The sequence below is a fragment of the Mixophyes fleayi genome, chromosome 5 (genome assembly GCF_038048845.1).
Source record: "Mixophyes fleayi isolate aMixFle1 chromosome 5, aMixFle1.hap1, whole genome shotgun sequence".
NCBI classification, from domain to species: domain Eukaryota; kingdom Metazoa; phylum Chordata; class Amphibia; order Anura; family Limnodynastidae; genus Mixophyes; species Mixophyes fleayi.
The window spans coordinates 173,170,233-173,191,237 of NC_134406.1; the positions used below are offsets into that span (position 1 = coordinate 173,170,233).

The window sequence follows — 21,005 nt, forward strand, 5'->3', positions numbered from 1 at the left end:
TTACAGGATTTTTTCTGGGCTGCACCTACTTTGTGGAATTCCCTCCCTCGCACAGTAAGACTTTCCTCTAGTCTTCAAACCTTCAAGCGTTCACTGAAAACCCACCTCTTCAGACAAGGTTATGATATTCCTCAACCATCATCTTAATTTCCCTAGATTACCCTATTGCCATCCTCTACACTGCTAACGCAAGACAACAACCTTCTGACCAACATTGCAACACACACAGCCCACTCAGTACTTTTACCTTTGCAGTCTGGCTGGTCCATTGTGCAATATGATGTAGCACATGCCCTTGTGTTTCTAACTCCCATTGTCCTATAGATTGTAAGCTTTTGAGCAGGGTTCTCTTACCTCTCTGTCTGTATATATTACCCAGTATTGTATTATTAATGTTTGTTCCCAATTGTAAAGCGCTACGGAATTTGCTGGCGCTATATAAAAAAATGTTGATGATGATGATGATGATGATGATGAAAGCCCAATATAGGACTGAGGCAAGAAGGGTTCAATGGGGGAATACAGTGGTAGAGGCCCTACAAAAGTGGTGTGGCCAGCCACCAGAAAGGCATGACCAGACACTAGAGAGGGTGTGATCAGCCCACCGTTGATCTGGATAGTGCCATAGTGTAACATATAAAGTATGCAATGTATATAAAGAGTGGACAGTCTGGGACCGGCCCTCTAATTTGGAACAAAGTCCTCTCTCCTACCTGTTTTTGCAGCGTTCACTGTCTGTTGCTGCTCATGTCTAAAGCTCAGTAGCTACTTGTCTGGATCCTGGAATGTTGGTCCCCTGTTTGGAAAAAAGGATAGGTAAATGAAATATGAAAAGCCAAGCAATGAGTGAACACTCTAGCCACACACCCCAATCAGCCCTGACGCTAAATCAATAGCGCCTACATTTAATAATTAGGATTGCATCAATATGATGCAATCCTGTTGTCCCTTATTCGTCACCCAAGGGCAAAACGTATGGTAAAGTGCAGTCAGTGGTTCAGTCAAAATACTAGTGCCAGTAGGAACCCGACACCTTTCTTCTCTAGAGATTTTTCAAGGGCTTTTGGTCCTTATGGACATGCTGCAGAGGACCAAAACCCATTGAAAAAGTCCCTAGGGGAAAAACACATTGGGTACTGTGGCGTCATAGGGGGCAATTCGATTGCCTGCAATGTGGCGCGCAGAAATTGTGTGGCGCACATTGCAGGCAGTTACATTTGAAACCTCTATGTAGTGCAAGGAAAAATTTGCATAAATTTCTGTAAAATCTCCGCTGGAAAGTATCTCACAGATGTACCAGAGACACTTTGTGGCTAATTGAATTCCCCCCTTATTATATACAAGGAATAAAGAATCTGGTTTAGGTAAGCTTAATCTATTTTTAACTTGTATGAGTAAATTTTTTATATTTGCATTTTTATTTGGTACAAGGCCACTTGTTTGAGTGTGTACACTATAACGGTGTTATAAATAACTGTACTTCACTATTAGGCACTTCTTTTTAACATTATTGATAGGATTAGGCAAGCAGTGTATATAAGGAAGGCTGCCACAGTATAACTTTTTAGCATTCACATTTAGTAAATATACCTTTTTCTCCAAATCCAGCCCAACATTAAATTAATAGTATTTACATTTACTAAACAACCTGTTTCTAGCCAAACTGGCTGACCTTAAATGAATAGTATTTACATTTAAATAAATAGATCAAGCTCTCCCCAACCTGCCCCAACATTACATTAGTAGTATTTATAATTAATAAATAATCCTGTAAACTACTTTTGAGAACATAACCTTTTTCTGTAATATGTATATCACCAATGATTTTATTTGTAGGAAGTTTGCCACCAAGCAATATAGCTGTATGCTGTGGGATGGGCAATTATTCAACAGTATTGGCAATAGTGCCTTCAGTACATTAGTCTTTTGCTGAGAGGGATACCTTTGAAAGGCAAGCAAATTAATGTCCATCCACTATTAAAGAGATTATACATACCTACAATATCCAAATATGTCACATTCCTGATCCGCCTCCCAAAAGCCCACTGTAGACGCGTCCCTGCCATCCACATGCGCGGCGGACATCTTTGAATGGTCTCTGGAGTCAGGAGGGTTTATTTTCGGTTCTGGGGGATATAAAACACCGCCATAAGGCGCAGCTTGTACAAAGTGATATTGTTAAAATGTATTTATTAAATGAAACACATTTGTGTGCGTGCGCAGCGACACTGGGACAGTAATACCCAGTTAAGGGGTTAACCCCCGGCGCTAAGCGCTGGGCAGTGTGTGAAATGATTTTAAATGTATTAATAAAGTATAAAAGTGTATTTTGACATGTGCGCTGCAGCGCCGGTGGTGTAATAACCAATGTTGCAGCAGTGAAATTGTTAAACCCCAGAGTGTAAGAAACTGTAAAAATGTTTTAAGTGTAACTAAGAGTATTTAAAGTTTATGTAATGTATGTATATAATAAAGAAAAGTACTTACCTGCTCCCTGGTGGTCCAGCAGGGGCCTGTAGCCTTAACCCCCCAGGCAGCCAGCTAAATCTCCCACCGTAGACTCACTGGAACCAGGGGAAAGAGGAGTCTGAGTCCCCCTCTCCCTGGCAGCTTGTGGACAGGGGGAAAGTACACTTTCCATTGCCACTAGTTAATATGTAAAAAAGTGTTAACTCCTCCAGGATAATTCACTTCAGGCTGCATGAATCAGTCTGGATTGGTTAAAGGGGCAGGAGGCTAGGATTACCTCCTTCCAGTTTAGAGCTGGAAAACTGTATAAAAAGAGCCCTGTTTTACCCTGAAATGTATTATTCCATCTGTACTTCTGGAAGATCACTAGTACCTCAAATTAGTGTGTGACTGTCCTAGTAAGGACTTCTTGAGCTAATAAAACATCACTGCTTAAGTAACCTGCTTTGACGCCAATGTATCTTCTGTAATTCCTGTGACCTACAGATTAGAATATTATAATCCGTTATCCAGCTGTTCTGAGGTTGGGACTCAGCATCTAATAACAACTCTCTGCCCTCTACCTGGCAGCTTTGACCAGGGTGATAGGCCAGGGGGACCCATCCACAGCAACCTGATCTGAAAGCAAGAGGTCAGGTGTACCAGCCCAGATGTACCAGCAAAGGGGGTACACTAGTAGTGAACGTTACCCAGAAGGAAGCGGTTCTAGGTGCCGACAAAGGAGCTTAGTGGTGGCAGCAGGCCCCTTCTACTGCGCTTAAAGGGGTGCAATTGGGATAAAGAAAGGAGACCGTGACAAGGCAAGCCCGGCCGCTCCCCAGCAATATGGACAGGATGGCATAGGAGGTCCATCCTGTCACACCCACTTTGGAATGAATCCCACATATTTTTGTAGTCCCGACCCTTTCGAGATTTGGAACTGTTCAGTCAAAATTGAGAAAATTGGAAGGCATGGTTTGAATAGTCCTCACTGAAACAAACTGAACAGTCACATATTCGTTGCAGCTAGCAATGTCTTTTTGATGTATAAAAGTTAAATATAAATGGGCAGTGAAGTTTCAGTGATTTTTAATAATTTTTCTTTTGTGGCAGTGCATATGTGAACGATATATTTGTCCTAGAGCAAAAGGAATTCATTTCCTGAGATCTGTAATATCTGCAAAATACTAAATTAAAAATGCATTTGTACTTGTACAGTTAAATGATCATATTTAATGAAATGTCAGGGATGAATCTTACCAAACAGAAAAGAGAAATAATTCTGAGAGTGGCATATTTCATTATGGGCAGCCATGATTCTAAAGTGAGCTTAAATAGTTTGTGTTAAACTTCAATTATAGCCTTATTAAATTGTACAGAGTGAGATTTAAAATGGCTTAAGAGGGGTTAACCCTTTATTTTCAAAGCTGTTCTCTTTATACTCATTTTAGAGATGAGTGAAATATTCAAAATGTTCTGCAGAATATTCTATTGACTCCATATTTGAGCATGGTACGTCACATGTATCTCTGCAGTATGTTGGCCTCTCCATCTATCATTCTTGCAATATGAAATGACAGCATTCATCACAGCTCTATTTATATACTATAAATCCGCAAAATGCTAATTTACAAAAACCTTTTTCTGTTTACAAAAGAAATGCTTCATAGGCTCGATCCAAGGATCTATAAAGTTGTTTTGGACTTTTCATGTCAATCAGTCTTCCAGATGTGGGGTAAAAATATTTTTTTTTGTCATACAGCCACTTCATATATATGTATGTGCCAAGATGAAATACAGGCACTTTCCGTCCCACTTCTGACTTACTAAATTTTAACTAAATAATAAGGCGGCATGACTGTGTATATATATATATATATATATATGTATATATATATATATATATATATATATATGTTTGAATGTTGAATGACACAGGTATTGGTTTTCACAAAGTTTGCTGCTTTGGTGTTTTTAGACCTTATTGTCAGATGTTGCTATGGTATACTGAAGTAAAATTACAAGCATTTCATAAGTGTTTTGTTTGTCCACCTGCCTCTTGAGGATTGACTACAAATTGTCAATCGGATTAAGGTCCGGGGAGTTTCCTGGCCATGGACCTAAAATTTCGATGTTTTGATCCCCAAGCCACTTAGTTATCACTTTTGGTTTATGGAAAGGTGATTCATCATGCTGGATAAGGCATTGTTCATCACCAAACTGTTCTTGGATAGTTGGGAGAAGTTGCTCTTGGAGGATGTTTTGGTACCATTCTTTATTCATGGCAAGCATTTTTTCAGATGCCCCAAACAATCTGAAAGGGGATTCATCAGAGGAAATTACTTTACCCTAGTCCTCAGCCATCCAATCCCTGTATGTTTTGCAGAATATCAATCTGTCCCTGATGTTTGTCCTGGAGAGAAGTAGCTTCTTTGCACCAGGCCATCCTCCCAAAGTCTTTGCCTCACTGTGCCTGCTGCCATTCCAAAGCAAGCTCTGCACTGGTGCTGCACCGATCCCACAGCTAGATGTTCTTGGGCGCCCTGAAGACTGCTTCACAACTATTGAACCTCTCTCCTTGAAGTTCTTGATGATTCGGTAAATGGTTGATTTAGGTGTAATCTTACTAGCAGCAATATCCTTGCCTGTGAAGCCATTTTTGTGCACAGCAATGATGACTGCTCATGTTTCCTTGCAGGTAACCATGGTTAACAGAGGAAGAACAATGATTTCAAAGCACCACCCTCCTTTTAAAGCTTCCTCTCTGTTATTCTAACTCAATCAGCATGACAGAGTGATCTCCAGCCTTGTCCTCGTCAACACTCTCACCTGTGTTAAGGAGAGAATCACTGACCTGATGTCAGCTGGACCTTTTATTGCAAGGCTGAAATGCAGTGGAAATGTTGTTTTTGAGATAAAGTTAATCGTCATGGTAAAGAGGGACTTTGAAATTAACTGCAATTCATCTGACCGCTCTTTATGACATTCTGGATTATATGCAAATCGCCATCATAAAAAGGGATAATATTTGCGTCATTCTCACATTCTCAGAACTTTTGGACTTTTGGCCATGACTATATATATATATATATATATATATATATATATATATATAAATAAAGTTTGTTTGTTCCATAGCTCTTGAGGTAAAGATACCAGATAGTTATTTAGTATCGAAAATGTAACCTATTAGACCAGATAGCGCCACTGCGACAAAGCGGCAGAGTGGCAAATATTGAAAACATTATTTTTTGGTTGTCAGCAATTGTTTGACTGCTGGAAGGAAACCTCGCCACAGCATGACATAGCGACAAACCAACAAATCTTATTTTCTAAATGACATTTTTGGTTCGTTTACCAAATAATTTACTAATATATAAAAACTGCATTACACATTACAAATTGGACCTGTGCAATCCCGGGTGACCCTGCTAGTTAGTTTATAATTCTTTTATGTAGGCAATACTATATGATTGCCAAAATGGACAATAATAATTTAAATGAATAATAAACATTGCCCCTGTCATAAATAAATTATTATTGCCCTGTCAGCAATCAAATAGTATTTAATTATTAAACAATATTGACCAATATTAATATAATCTTATAATAATTTTGCCCTCATAAGATAGTTAATAATTTTTTTCCCCCTTAATTAATAGATAATGATTGCCCTCATATTTAAAAAGTTTATTGTGCTTCTTTATGTTCTGAATGGACAGATAGCTCAAACCTTTTTTTCTAGTGGTTTTGCCTAAACTTTATGCTGTTTTGACATGCGGTTTGGTAGTTTCAAAATAGTCACATATTACCAGCAGTTTGAGTTTCCTAAAATCGCTGATGATGTGTGGCGAAGTGCAACGGTTTTAAAACCGCCAACAAATTTAGAGCTAATTAAATCCCCCCCCTCCCCAAGATTCTTTCGTATGGTAAGTTTACAATTAAAGCTTAAGCGCAAAGACACTGCATATAAAATGTTAGATGAGTTGGGTGACACAGAGTGATGAAATGTAAATGAGATTGATATTGATGAAGAGGTATCAAAGTTAATGACTTATGATTAGATGTAGGGTTTGAAAAGCCCAGAGGTCTGGCATCAGTCAATTACTTTAAAGAAGTGTTTCTCTGTGTTTTATATTGCCACATGAACTCTAGCCCCAGGTTCAGACCTTGTCTCAGTATGTCACACATTCTTATAAGTATGAATAGGAATAAGTAACTGTTCTTAAATAAATTCCACATTGCTTATAAAGTAGTCAGCAAACACATGTAGGGAGCGCAAAGATGCAGCAGAAGAAGTGTGCCGTGGAGTCCAGATATGGAGAGGTAGTATTTGGGGATTTAATGGACATGTCTACTCAGTTTTTAATATACTCCAAATGATAAATAGTGATTGGATAACATCAGGGCTGGTTTGAAATCAAACATAAATCATGGAGCAGTGAATACTAGATCAGTGGCTCAGAGCAATTCAGCCTGTCCTATCGCCAGCCATATTGCACATACCACTCCTCACATACCAGACGGCCATCTACACTATACAGACCCCACTGGCATATGTACGTAGTGTGCAGTAGATAGGAATATTGCATAATAAGCAAACTGCTTATTTATATATATATATATATATATATATATATATATATATATATATATATATATGTATATATATATATATATATATATATATATATATATATATATATATATATATGCTGTATATACCTCAACCTGTGTGTATATTTATTCCTAAAGGACTCTAATCTCTAATATGGCTCTGGGTGTCTGCTTACATTTTTTGTGTATATATACATATATATATATATATATATATATATACAAGTTAACCCGTGCATGATACTCATGCATTCTAGTCAAATCAAGCTACTTAAGGTGTTTAAAAGGTTCTTGTCATGCATTTGGGCCTAGCTCAGGCCTCCTCAGGGGAAGAGCGTTACTTCCCGACGCAAGCACCCTTTTTTAACGTGGTTTTGTCCACATGTCACCACCTCATCATTTTTCTCCATCACCTCATCCTTCATCTTCATCGCCACATCCTTCATCAAGCTACTTAAGGTGTTAAAAACTCCCCACTGTCACCCCCGGCAACTACCAACCACTCCCAACTGTCACTTCTCCTTCAAGAAATATATAGGTCAGTGTATAACTCTGCCCAGCAGGTGGCGCTGCAGCTTGGTGTTTTTTTTTCACACACGCCACTAGGCATTTATATAGTAGATATATATATAGAGAGACAGAGAGAGAGAGAGAGAGAGCTTATAAAAACTAACCAGACACCCAAAGCCAAATTAGAGTCCTTTAGGAGTAAATAGATACACAGGTTGAAGAGGGAGCAGATATGTATACTCGTGTACATATATATTACTGTTTTTCTGTTGCAATGATACATTTGAAAACAATAGTGTTTGCCAATGCAAACCTTTTTAGTCATGCACTAGGGCAGAGCATTGTAATCTCACCACAAGAAAACATTCATGTGTATAACGCTGCTCCCCCCCCCAGTCCCATCCCCTTCAGGCAGAATTTTCAAATGGAAGGCTATACAAAAACAAAACAGGATGAGATCAAACAAATATTTCTGTGAACTCTTGCAAATGTATGATCTAAAGAAAGTGTACAAAGTAATGAATGCAACTACTGTGGTTTTCAACACATTGTTTATATCAGTTTTTCAGGTAAGTACAGGCTAGTCAACACACATAAATCAGTAGTTCAGAAATATAGATGCCCTTTAAATGTGCTGCAACGATATTAGGTATTTTAAATATATTTTTATGAATATGAGGTGACGTTTACAAGAAAGCTTTTGTAGAATAGATGTGTGTGCTTGCCGTATGGGACTTACACACAGGTATAGCTCTAAAAATCAATTAGTGGGAACTGTTTTATATAGTTGGCAGATAGAGATAACTCCAGAAAATTGCTCAATAGCATTTTGTGCTAAAGCAATTGGACTCATGCTTCCACTGTTGGGGAAATTCACAGTGACATCATATCACAGTCATCAAAAACTGAAAGTGGTCAGATTGCCTCTCCCAGTATGTCCCTGTTATAGGGATCCCACATATATCTAGTACATTACAGAATAAGAGATAGTACCACATTTGTGTTAAATGACCACAAATGGTAAGTGGTCTATTTACCAAATTATTTGCTAATATATAGAAACTGCTACATATTACAAATTGGACTGCGCAAAGTTGGGTGACCCTGCTAGTATATAAATAAAATATATTGAAAAAAATGTTACAAACTTAAAAATTAAATTTCCTATATTACAATGGTCCTGCTGCTAGGACATCTGAATTAGTGCTACTTATAGTCACTTGTAGTAATACTTGATCATTGCTGTAAAAATGAATGTGACACTTTTATCATAAAGTCAAATTAGCTATTCAACCGACAGTCTGCAGCTAAAGGCTGCAGACAGGGTGTATTGTACACAAATGTATTGCAGTGCAACTAGGTTAAGGTATACAGGTGTAAGACATGTGACAAGGTAAAAATTGTAAATCTTGTTTCAATCTCAAAAAGTGTGACTCTGGGGTCTGCACAATGAGTCTACCATCTTGAGCTCCTCAAAGGAGGAGCTGCAGCGGGTGGGCATGTACAGGAGCTTTGTTTCGGCCATTTTGGTTTGTACTGAAGCTACACAGCTTCTCTAATGTAGGGACAGTACTGGGGCTGCAGTACAGTATCTTAAATGGCTAAAATGAAGAACATAGTTTTGGGTTGTGGGGACAGTGCAGGCATCTGGAAACACCATCTGAGTGCGCACCTGCCTCATGGGCCTATTTGTGAGAGGTGGCCTCGAGCTGGAGATCTGGCAGCCCCTTGTTGATACAGCCCTGACCCTATCATGAAACTAAACAGCTACATTTTTTCTTACTGATGGCTGAAGGAACTCTTCTTCACTCTGAGACTCAGCAAATAGAGGTCAGCATCTATCTACTCTGCAAGATAAGCCTGGTAGTTTCCATGACTCTTATGTCAGTGCTTAACTCAATGAGTAACATCATCTCTGCATTGGCTATCATCACCAGCAAATGGAATATCAGCAAGTTGTATCAGGCTGCTTCCTGGTCCAGCTCTGACACACCCAGAATACCAAGAAATAAACATTGCCACACTATCTTATGCATCTTGTGTACCAGCAAGCAGATCATAGCAGTCCCACAGATGGACATCTGCAGAGAACCATCAAAGCAAACCATTATAAATGTTTTATTGCTGGATGATTAAGGTAACAAACGTCTATAGAATTATAATAGCAGATAAGAAGTTTTTAAATTCTCCACAACAAACAAGCCTATGGGCTTTAAGACCAGTGTTCCTTGGGTTCCAGGGAAACAACACTAGTCCACCTCAGGTTGACATGTTTAGAATACAACAGAGCTACGATCATATGAAGGGGTCATGCCAGGAGGAAAGCATTGGATTTTGACACACTGGACACTTCAGTTATTATTTTCATTCCAGCACTACATGGAGATATTTTGGCTGTTTTCTTCTTTAAAATGGTTCCAATTCATTTAAATAAAGACATTATTATTAATATAAATATGTAAGTGTGATTCTCTTGAAAGATAATTGATAGTACTAGGAGCTACAATAGATAATGGAATTAAGACTGAAGTAGTGATAATCATAGTATTAAATTTGTAGAGGAAGAAAATTATGAAAAATACATCTGGGAAAAGGTCACATTGCAATCTCCAGTAAAATTAATTTATACTATTTAATCAGTTCTATTTTATAGGATGCAAATTCTAATCACATCATGATTAGGTTTCATCGAGAAGAATAATACATATTTTACCATGTCTAATAATTTCTTTCCATTACATATTATTATCACAACACTGTACAGTAGGAAAAACAGGACATAAATAAAAAAGGGACATAAAAGACAGACAAAATGAATGCAGACATGAAAACAAAGGGTATGGAGGACCCTGCTCATTAGAGAGCTTACATTCTGAGTGGAAACAAAGATATATCAATGTGAGTAGTATCATCAGGGAGCTTTAAAACAGAGATGGGTTTTTAAAGAACATCTAAAGATTTGAAGGCTGTGGAAAAGTCTGATTGGGTGTGGTAGGGAATTCCATAAGTGGGGATCAGCACGTGAGAAGTCTTGTAGGCGCGAGAGGTGGTTACCAGAGGTGAGAAGAAGCACAGGTCAGAGGTCGATCTAAGAGGGCGGGAGAGTATTTTGATTTGAGATGTATGAAAGGGTGTTGTTGTTGAGGGCTTAGTAGGTAAGAGTGCGTCATTTGAATTGGATTCTGGAGAACACAAGGAGCAAATGTAGGGATTTGCAAAGTGATGCAGCAGATCTGGGGGTATATGTATCAAGCTGAGAGTTTTCTGGCGGGTTTGAAAAGTGGAGATGTTGCCTATAGCAACCAATCAGATTCTAGCTATAATTTTGTAGAATGTACTAAATAAATAATAGCTAGAATCTGATTGGTTTTTCAAACCCACCAGAAAACTCTCAACTTGATACATTTACCCCCTGGAGTGGTGAGAGAGGAAGAACAGTCTTGCAGCAGCATTTAGGATGGATTAAAGTGTGGATATATGGGTGTCAGAAATGCCAGATAGCAGGAGGTTGCAACAGTCAATACAGGAGATGATGAGAGAATGGATAAGAGTTTTGGTAGCATGTTGAGTAAGAAAAGGGCGTATTCTGGCAATGTTTTAAGGGGGAGTCGACAGGATTGGGAAAGAGTCTGGATGTGAGGAATAAAGCAGAGGGCGGAGTAAAGTGTGACACCAAGGCAGCGGGCCTGGGATATTGAGGAAATTGTGGTGTTATTGACAGTGAGGGAGATATGAGGGCAGGTGGTGACTCTGGCAGGAGGAAAGATAATAAGCTCTGTTTTGGACATGTTGAGCTTTAGGTAGCGTTGGGACATTCATGTGGAGATAGCAGAAAGACAGTTGGTTACACAAGATAGTACAGAAGGAGAGAGGTCAGAGGAAGAGATATAGACTTGGGTGTCATCAGTGTAGAGGTGGTATTGGAGGATGAATGAATAAATTAGTGCCCCAAGAGAAGAGGTGTACAATGAAAAAAGTAAAGAGCCAAGAACAGAGCCTTGTGGGACCCCAACAAATAGTGGGAGTGGAGGGGAGGATGTGCCAGAGGTAGAAACACTATAGGATCGGTCCGATAGGTAGGAAGTGAACCAGGAAAGAACTGTGTCACGAAGGCCAATGGAGTGAAGGGTGAGAAGATGGTGATCAACAGTATCAAAAGCAGCAGAGAGGTCCAGGAGAATGAGTACAGAGAAATTACCTGTTGGAGTAAGCAGAGCAATTCATTAGGTTAGTGGATGATTACATCCACCATACAGAATATAAACCATGGTCTCCTACTGACCACAACATGATGTTCCTAAGTCAGGTACTGTAGTTTTTTTTTATTGAACTGCTCAAGTTAAATAATTGGACAAAGGTGGTAACTTAATAATTTCTGTACATTACAAACAGTTGCGATGCGATTCATACATAACATAATTTTTATCATAACATTTCAGTATGTTTAATGTATTTTCTATTATTTTAATATAAAAAAATGTGGTGAGTGGTGAAAAAGCTAATTAATGTTTACAACATCTGAATTACATTGAGTTTGGTATCATTTTGTTCGCAATTGAATGAAAACGTTTTCGGTGTAATTTATGTAGCATTTGAACCTTGCGAACGCTAGTTATAAATAATATCACTTTTTCATACACTAAATAGTCAGCTCACAGGGTTCATAAAAAATAGTTTATATTGGTCAAGAGGCAGGAAATTGGAGAAGGACAACTGGCAATCTCAAGGAACAAGACCCGTCAACCTATGAATGAAGACCTTAATACTATAACTGAGTGTTTTTGTGATGTCACAGCTTTTTACAACTGTACTGTGTATAAATTGTTCACCTATGACTTTGGAAACCAGAGCATTTTGAATGAAGCTTGAGTTGGTGCCAGTGAGCGCACGTGTTTGTATGCCAAATTTTGCCTTGCAATTGTTTGCTAATCAAACCTTTGTTCTTTGGAACCACAGTGATCGCATCAGAGAATCTTTATTGTTGACGATAGTTACGGATGTAACAGCTTACAAACCATTGGTCTGACATTTTAAAATTAGTCTGAAAAAGATTCTTTGGGGCAGATGCAATTCGGTGTAAGGTGCCGCTATGTGTCTCAGGAAAGTCCCCCGAGACACATGGGGCCTAAATCATTCAGGAGAGAAAGGAACAAAAAGGAGTAAATTTGATCCTAGGCAAACCATGTTACAATGCAAGGGGTGCAAATTTGTTTATTATTTTTACATGTAAGAAAAATATTGGCTGCTTTTTTATGTACCACACAAATACTTGATACCTTTATATTTACACTGAAATATAAAGTTGATCTAGAACATGCCCTACCCCAACTATAAATCTGTCTCCACATTTTAAATTTACCTCCCCCTCCAATGCAACATAGTTTTGCCAAGGTGCAAAATTACTCATCTTCTTTGCTTTGCTGTCCTTAATGACTCAGGCCCATCACCTCAATGTTTTCTCTCAAATCTCATTTTTCCTCATATACCATTTACATACTAGGAGAAAATGAGCAGAGGTCCCCTACCATATTGGCCGGCAATGTGCACAGCCGGCCCATTTATGTGTTAAATGTTAGTTTGGAGTATTTGTTATTTCAAAATAATTGGAGCCCTTCAGTAAACTAGATATGGTGGTTAGTCACAAGCTTATAAGAAAATTAATTATTTTTATTTACAACTTGCTATTAGACAAAAAAATGTCCACACTCCAGTTATATTTACATTGTAGTAATGTGTGTTTTTCAATATTTAAGTTTATAACAGCATGGAACATTGCATTTAAGAAAATATATGCCACCGGCATTAAAAATCCCCACAGATGTCTGTATTCTTCATAATGGACTAAGATCATTTTCACTTAATTAGGGAAAGAAAAAACTGCTCCCTTAATTATTCCTTCATGTGCTGCCTGATGCCTGAAATAAAGATTCAGTCAGATTAGAAGAAAAAATACTGAGAGAAAATTATGATATTTTTTTTATCATATGAAACAAAATTGATGTACATTATTGAAATTGGGATCATCATTTGACCACACATGAGACCAAACTGTACAATATCTGTCCATTTGTCTCTCAGGTCGATTGGATGTATCCATTTTGGATTCATTGTGGCCTGTAAATGCAGTCAACTTCTGATGTGCACTAACAGGCCACAACGCTGACCACAGAAGATGAAAGCACATAAAGTCTGCTAGTTGTCATCTTCTGACCAAATTTTCCATCATACCCAATAATAATCCTTTTAAATTAGATGAGACCATTATTTAGCATCATTCAATCTTTTAAATCTCAAGTAACACATGTAATAGATAAAAATATTACACTAAACTATATTGTACTTCTTTGATCTATATATCCAGCAGTAAAGATTTAAAGCTAGGGGGTGTGGTCTCACAGATTAAAGTCACTTAGAGACCATTTGAGGTATTGGCACTTTCTTTCTCGGAGACGGGTGAAGTTTTGGTACCTGAAATACAAACAAAAAACATGCAAAAAGATTGTTGTTTGTTGGCGTTTCCCACTATGGACCTGACACCCTAAAATGGAGCAAATTTACACCCTGGCAATAATGTTGCACTGCAGGGGGCAAATGTAAAATGTGTGGACAGATTATAGTTCTAACTATATATATACTGTATAGATCAATTCTAAATTGCAGTGTAAAAATAAAGCTGCCCAGTATTTGCATGCTTTATGCAAAAGCTGCTAGTATTTTCGTTGCATAGATTGTAAGCCTGCAAGCAGGGCCTTCTTACTTCTCTGTATGTATTACTCAGTATTGTTTTATTACTGTTTGTTCACTATGGAATCTGCTGGTACTATACAAATAAATGTTGATGATTATACAAAAAATAATGAACTATATTTTCACCGGTATGAATGGTACAAGTGAAAAATCCCGGGTCTAAAAACCTGGGTCTTCAACCCGGGATTTATCGAGGGGTAATTCCCGGGTCGGACCCAGGTCGCCTGCACTATGAATGGTGCAACCCGGGTTTTGGCGAGAGAGAGAGATTTTTTTCATCTTCCAGCTTTCAGCCAATGAAAAGTGCTCTGGTGATGACTCCCACAAATTGCCAGGGCACAGACTTGTGCAGTATGAATGGGGTCAACCCGGGAAATTCCCGGGTCCGAGGTGCAGTATGAATGGTGTTTCTGAGCTGGGACGCTCCGTGCCCCTGCAAAAACCCGCCTTCAAAAACCCGGGATATTGCCGGGGCGGCAGTATGAAAGTGGTATTATTATGCACATAAGAAAAAAGAATGCAGACAAAAATATCTGACAAAAGTGATGATGGAAGCACCCTTTATTAATTCCCTTACTCTGACGTGACTGAGGAATCAAACTCATGACCCCACTGTTGGAAGGTGAATTGTCTAACCACTAAGTCAACATGCAAATGGAAACAATATGTGCATGATATAGACTAGAACGAAAAACTCAACAATGCACCATTGCATGCAAGTCAAATGCTACTGGCAAGCTAAAATGTTACTGGGAAAATTAACAATTGCTCACACCAGCCTTGCCAAATAAGCTACAGCACTAAACTGTTGTAAAAACAATGTTTGCTTTAAAAACCCATGATAAAAAAATGTAAATTCATTGATGTATAATATAATAATAGTTGGACTTTAAATTGTTTGTCATTTTTTGCCTTCTGCATTTTTTGGGTGTTTTTTGCTTTTATCTGAGGATATTTTCTCTTTATTTGGATTCACTTTATTTTGAACAGCTGCTTGTCTCTGTTGTAGCGCCACACAAATTTCAACATGCAATATAGGCATATTCCACAAAATAGGTCAGGAATCAAACTCATGACCCTACTGATGAAAAGTGGATTGTCTAACCACTAAGGCAACGTGCAGATTGAGCAGTACAAGTACATACATTATATAGACTTGAATGACAAGCACCATGTTTGAAAGTCCTAGTTTATTAGGTAAAATAAAATGTGAGTACATAAACCATAAACCAAGTTAATAGTGCTCCTAAAAAACATACAGCACAACACAGGCACTACTGCCACCATGAAGGGTTAAGGATAAACAATAAAGAATTACACACACATTCTCTTGTTCTCCGACATGAACTGTAAATTAATGTGGATGCGAATTCAACGGCTAATAATTTGCAATCATAAATATGCATGAACAACATAATACTCTATAGACAGAGCCAACACATTGGAGTAAACCCAAATGGGGATATACAAAGTCCACACAGATACGGACATGACTCTGGATTCGAACTCACGACCCTACTGCTGGCAGCTGGTTTGTCTAACCACTAAGGCATACTTCAGATGGAAAAAACATACAACACAGGCACAAGTGGCAACCTAAAGTGTTAATGAGCATAATTTGAAATACTTTGAATACTTTACCTGATTAATACCTGATTAATACTTTAAAAATTTGTATTTGTAGAATATTTTATGTTCCACAATAACAGTGCATCTTGATTTTCATATGTAATGTGCATTTTAACGTGTTTTTCTTTTGTTTTTTTTTTGGGGGGGGTGTATTAAGATGATTATTATGTGTTTTGGCCCTTCCCCATGTTCCATGTTTATCCAAAAGATCCCCAACCCTCCTGAAACTGTGGAGGCAGGCCACTTCAGGATCCAGACTGATTTGCAAGACAAAATCTTTTTCTAATATGGTTTATATCACACTTTTTAAATTCTCTAACATCCAAAAAATACAATTGTTGTTTGATGATGCAAGTAAAGGCATGTTTCATTTTTCTCAACATTTACAAATGCATGCACGAGACAGTTTTGACTGAAAAAAGTGTTTACTTTTGAAATATGCAATTATTTTGTAATCAGGTTATTAGGGCTGCCTCTGGCACTACTGAGAGTATCAGATGTGAGTTTTTTAGCCATTGCACTTATAAAAATAATTTTGAAGCTTGACTGTTAGAGCTTAACCAAACAAAGACCAAACTAAAGGTTTTCATTGATATACTACCAGGCCTGGGATATGTCTGCTGGGACATGTCTCCCTCAATATGAAAAATAAACAGTAATCAACCATAGTCTGTGTTAATCATATATCTGACTCACTATGTGACTGTTCTTTTCTGCCCAGGTAAATAAAGTAAGTGTTGTGTCTGTTTATTTATTTTAACGCACTTATTTGTCAATGTGTTCTTATGAAAAATAATCTCTTTCATTTTGAGGATAAGTGAGAAACCATTTTAGTAAATAGCTAAACGTGTGTAATTTATTAAAACAGATCTTATGGCCCAACTGACAGCTGGAGGTGCGGCAAGGATCATTTCATGGAGGAGGAGGAACAGGACTTGAAGGAGTTGCCTTTGTAAGCATGTTAGTATCTATAGTTAACAATGTTATTCCTTTTAGGTTATTGGGGAACCTGCGGTACAGTTAAGGCAACAGAAATTGTAGATTTTACAGCTTGAAAGTACAGGTGTGTACAAAGTACACACAGTCAAGTAATATTTTATTTCAAAATGGTCTAAGGTTGATCTCTTTTTCTCTAATATTTTAAACAGATAAAGAAGACAGCCATTATGGGTTCCAGCATGACCTCCTTGCAACACCTCTAACCATGGGATAAAACCAACATACATGTGTTTGTATTTGATCTTTGTCTTTGTTTTTTTAAAAAGGAGTTTGTACTTAGTTTGTTTTTAATTTGTGCTTCACTTGATCATTGAAAATGTGTTTATAAATATTAATATTTTAATTTTGCAATACTCATTCTCCTGGAACTCTCTGCTGCTTTGGACACTGTTGAACACCCTCTTCTCCTACACATCCTTTACTCCATTGTCTATCTAGACACAGTTCTCTCCTGGGTCACTTCCTATCATCATCATCATCATCATCCTCATTTATTTATATAGCGCCACAGATTACTCAAACCGCTCCTGTAGTGTACCCTCCTCTGGCACATTCTCCCTTCCACTCTCAATTTCTATAAGTTGTACTTTAATATTGTACATCTCTTATCTTGGGGTACTAATTTGCTCATTTGGCTTCCAATACCACCTCTAAGCTGAGGACACCCAAACGTACATTGCTTTCCATGACCTTTTTTTTTTCAGCACTATCTGTTGTAAACCACTGTCTTTCTGCATTCACCCCATGGATGTCACGACGATAGCTTAAGCAAATCTTGTACAGATGTCATTATCATCCCTCATGCCTAGAGTAGCCAACTTGCCTCCAATCTCACTCACTGTCAATAACACCACTATACCCCCTGTGTTGCATAAAATTTAATGCCTCAGTAAGTTTGTGATGAGGATAGGAGGACCAGATTCCTGAGGCAAATTATGGCCCAATAAATGTGTTACTTTGAACCTTATCAAAACCATATTACAAAGTTATGTTTTTGAATATGTGTCTGTAATTTAAAAAATAAGCAAATTACTGTCTGCTTTTTCTGGTAGTTACATCAAAAGTTAACACTTTATTTCTACACTTACATTTACAACACAGCTAGGACAAAAAGTGCCAAACTTATAAATCTAATGCCTGTTATCAAGTGCCTGAAATTACAGGTTCCTGTTATAAAGTGCCTGTAATTGCAAATAATAGAGTACATTTCCCATCTATCAGCCCCCCCTTTGCTAGGATACGATGACTGAATTACAGGCAGATATTTTGCACACAGGTGTAGAAAAGATCCGCGAGTGACGTGAGCTCGCCCACACGTGATCAGAGAACCAATCATAGAGCAGATTATTGGAAAATACATAATTTGCAAAATGAGAGCAAGCACATTTGCAAGGCATGAACTGTGGGTTTTGGCCAAGGCCATGTAGAGTATGCTCACAGGGAGATACATTTCCAACAAGATGAAACTGCGGGCGTACCAGAGGCACATTTTGCTGTTGTTTGACTGCTGTAAATCAGTTGTGCTGCTCCAGCGTCGCTGGATGGAGCTATGGTGCCGCCAGCCCCAGGTTTTGGCCAGGCTGAGAGAGAAGATTTTTAGATGTGAGTTCTCTATTATTCGGTAACAATACTGTAATATACATACTTGCTTTACTTTTAAATATCATTTCAAAATTTACACAAAACATGGCCGACCGAAAATATATATCAGGTTCCAGGTTAGAAATATCACTCCCCTTCCAATGTCACACGCTTTGGTACATGTGAAATAGTGTTTGTAAATTTAATTTACTATCCCTACTGATTGAGGCCCAAACTCCAGACCAATAAGGCATGTTTGGGATTCAAACTCATGACACCAGTGCTGCAAGGCAGAAGTGCTAACCACTAAGGCAACGTGCTGACATTAATTTCCAGACATTTATCATATTACAGTGGCAGATGTGTTATATTGCAAAAAGAGTTGCACGCCATCTTTGGGGACAACTCTCACAGATGGCTTAAGCTGATTTTCACATGTTACAAGGCCTTACCCAAATACCTCCTGTAAAATGTCTCCCTAATCTGTCACTAATTATATGTTATAATTTTTTGGCTAGTAAAATATTATTACTTTAGTACTAATTTAAACAGTAATTTAATTTAATTTAAACTCATTTTGACATTTCCACATCCCTAATCCAAAACCAAACATTGTTACAGCCCATCCGAAAGTTGTGTGTGTTTGTCATATATATTTCCTTTTATTACAGAGGGGTGGGGGGGGGGAGAGGAGGGGGGGCCACAGTGCTGGGCACATTAACATTTGTTTATATATATATATTTTTTTTTTTCATTACCGGCGGTCGGCGCCTATTTCTTTCAATCTTGGGGCCGCCCCTTAGTCTCAAGGGGCGGTCCCAAATGTCAGAGGATCCAATTAGGAGGCGGGCAGGCAGCTAACAGTAAATTCGAGGATGTAAGCTGCTCTGCCAGTGCGTGCATGCTCTCACTGCTTAGTGTGGTCACGTGAGATTATCACATATCATGTTACCACACTAAGCAGTGAGAGCGCGCCCGCACTGACAGGACAGCTAACATCCTCAGATTTGCTGATAGTTTTCTGTAAGAAGACAGAAGTTCCAGTGTCTGAAAAGAGGAGGAGTAGAAGACAGCCAGGTAAGTTCTGTCTGGAATATAAATGAGGAGGATGTGATACAGGTGGCGACTGAGGAGGGGGGGAGATTACTGGTGTGGGGAGGGGGTTAATGAATCGGCAGCAAGGGGTTTGAAGAACTGCCGGGGGGGGGGTGGGTTGAGTAATGAGATGCCTGCAATGGGTTGATGATTTCAGTAGGTTGATAATTGGGGTGGGGGGTGTAATGCATTGTCTGCAATGGGGTGATCAATTTGATTGGGAGGGGGTTAATGAATTGCCTGAAGTGGGTTGAAGAATTGGGTGGGGGGGCAATGTATTGGCTACAACGGGTGGATGAATTTACCTAGGGGGGTACTGCATTACCTGTAAAATGTTGATGAAATAGCTAATGGATTGATTAAAGTGAGGTGATTAATTGGTTGGGGAGTGGGTGAGCAAATATGTGGTTGGGTGGGTGTCAAACTTTCTGGTGAGGGTTTACAAAAATGGCAAACGGTGTATTAGTCTAGGGCGGCTGGAACCCTTAATCAGGCCCTGAGCTTATGTGTAATATTTTTTCCAACAGACTGTAGAAATCGCGTCCGCCAGCAACAGGTGGTGGAGGAGGCGGCGGAGGAGGTGGCGAAGGAGGTGGAGGAGGAGCCAGCAGTGGAGGCGGTGGAGGTGGCCCTGGAGGAGGAGGTGGCTGAGGCTTCTGTGGCTGCCACACAGGAGGTGTTGGAGGTGGTGATGGTTGAATGTAAGTATTGACATTGTAAACCCTTTTAATAATTGTATTCCTTTTTTCAGAGTAAAAATCAAGTGTTTGTTTGTGTGTTACATGAAAAAAACCCCATTACTTTCCTTATGTGCTAAATACTATCCTAACACTACCCCTTGCTAATTAAAAACATCTGGTTTGGACAAAGCTCCTCTTGTGTTCCTTTCCTTAATGATTCAGGCCCACAAGCTGCACACAGATGCTAAGGCCATTTTTGGTATTCGAACTCATGATGCTAATGCTGTGAGACAGAAGTACAAACCACTAAGGTAACCGTGCAGATGTTAACTGTATTTTCTCGTAATAAGAAGGAGTGCCAGTGTTGTGGTTTTTTTGTTTAAAGCACTAATATCTAGCTCTTACATCTGTTGCACACATGCTGTATTGTTGTACTTCTTGCTCTAGTCTATAGAATGTATTTATTTTACCAACTGAACATTGCCTTAGTGGTTAGCCGATCCACTTTCCAACAATGGAGTCATGAGTTTGATTCCTAACTCATGACCTTTATTTGTGTGGAGGTTGTATGTACTCTTCTATGCATCGACTATGGAAGAGTATGCTACGCATTTTGTAACGTTAATTATATACATTTTTATAATACACTAATGTTTAGTTTAATATGCATGTTTATTTATGCTAGCAAATTATTATGAG

The 21,005-nt window shown here is 38.5% G+C and overlaps 1 long non-coding RNA gene across 4 annotated transcripts in view; it reads right to left on the reverse strand.

Annotated features, from left to right (window-relative positions):
• LOC142157773 (uncharacterized) overlaps positions 1-2,634 on the reverse strand; it is a 42,967-nt gene extending 40,333 nt beyond the window's left edge. For all 4 annotated transcript variants that reach the window (XR_012692623.1, XR_012692622.1, XR_012692621.1 and 1 more), the window contains exons 1-3: positions 2,488-2,634; positions 1,997-2,159; positions 714-796 (exon numbers count right to left, since the gene is read on the reverse strand). This is a non-coding gene — a long non-coding RNA (uncharacterized LOC142157773). The remainder of the gene's footprint in view (positions 1-713; positions 797-1,996; positions 2,160-2,487) is intronic.
• Positions 2,635-21,005: the final 18,371 nt, after the last annotated feature.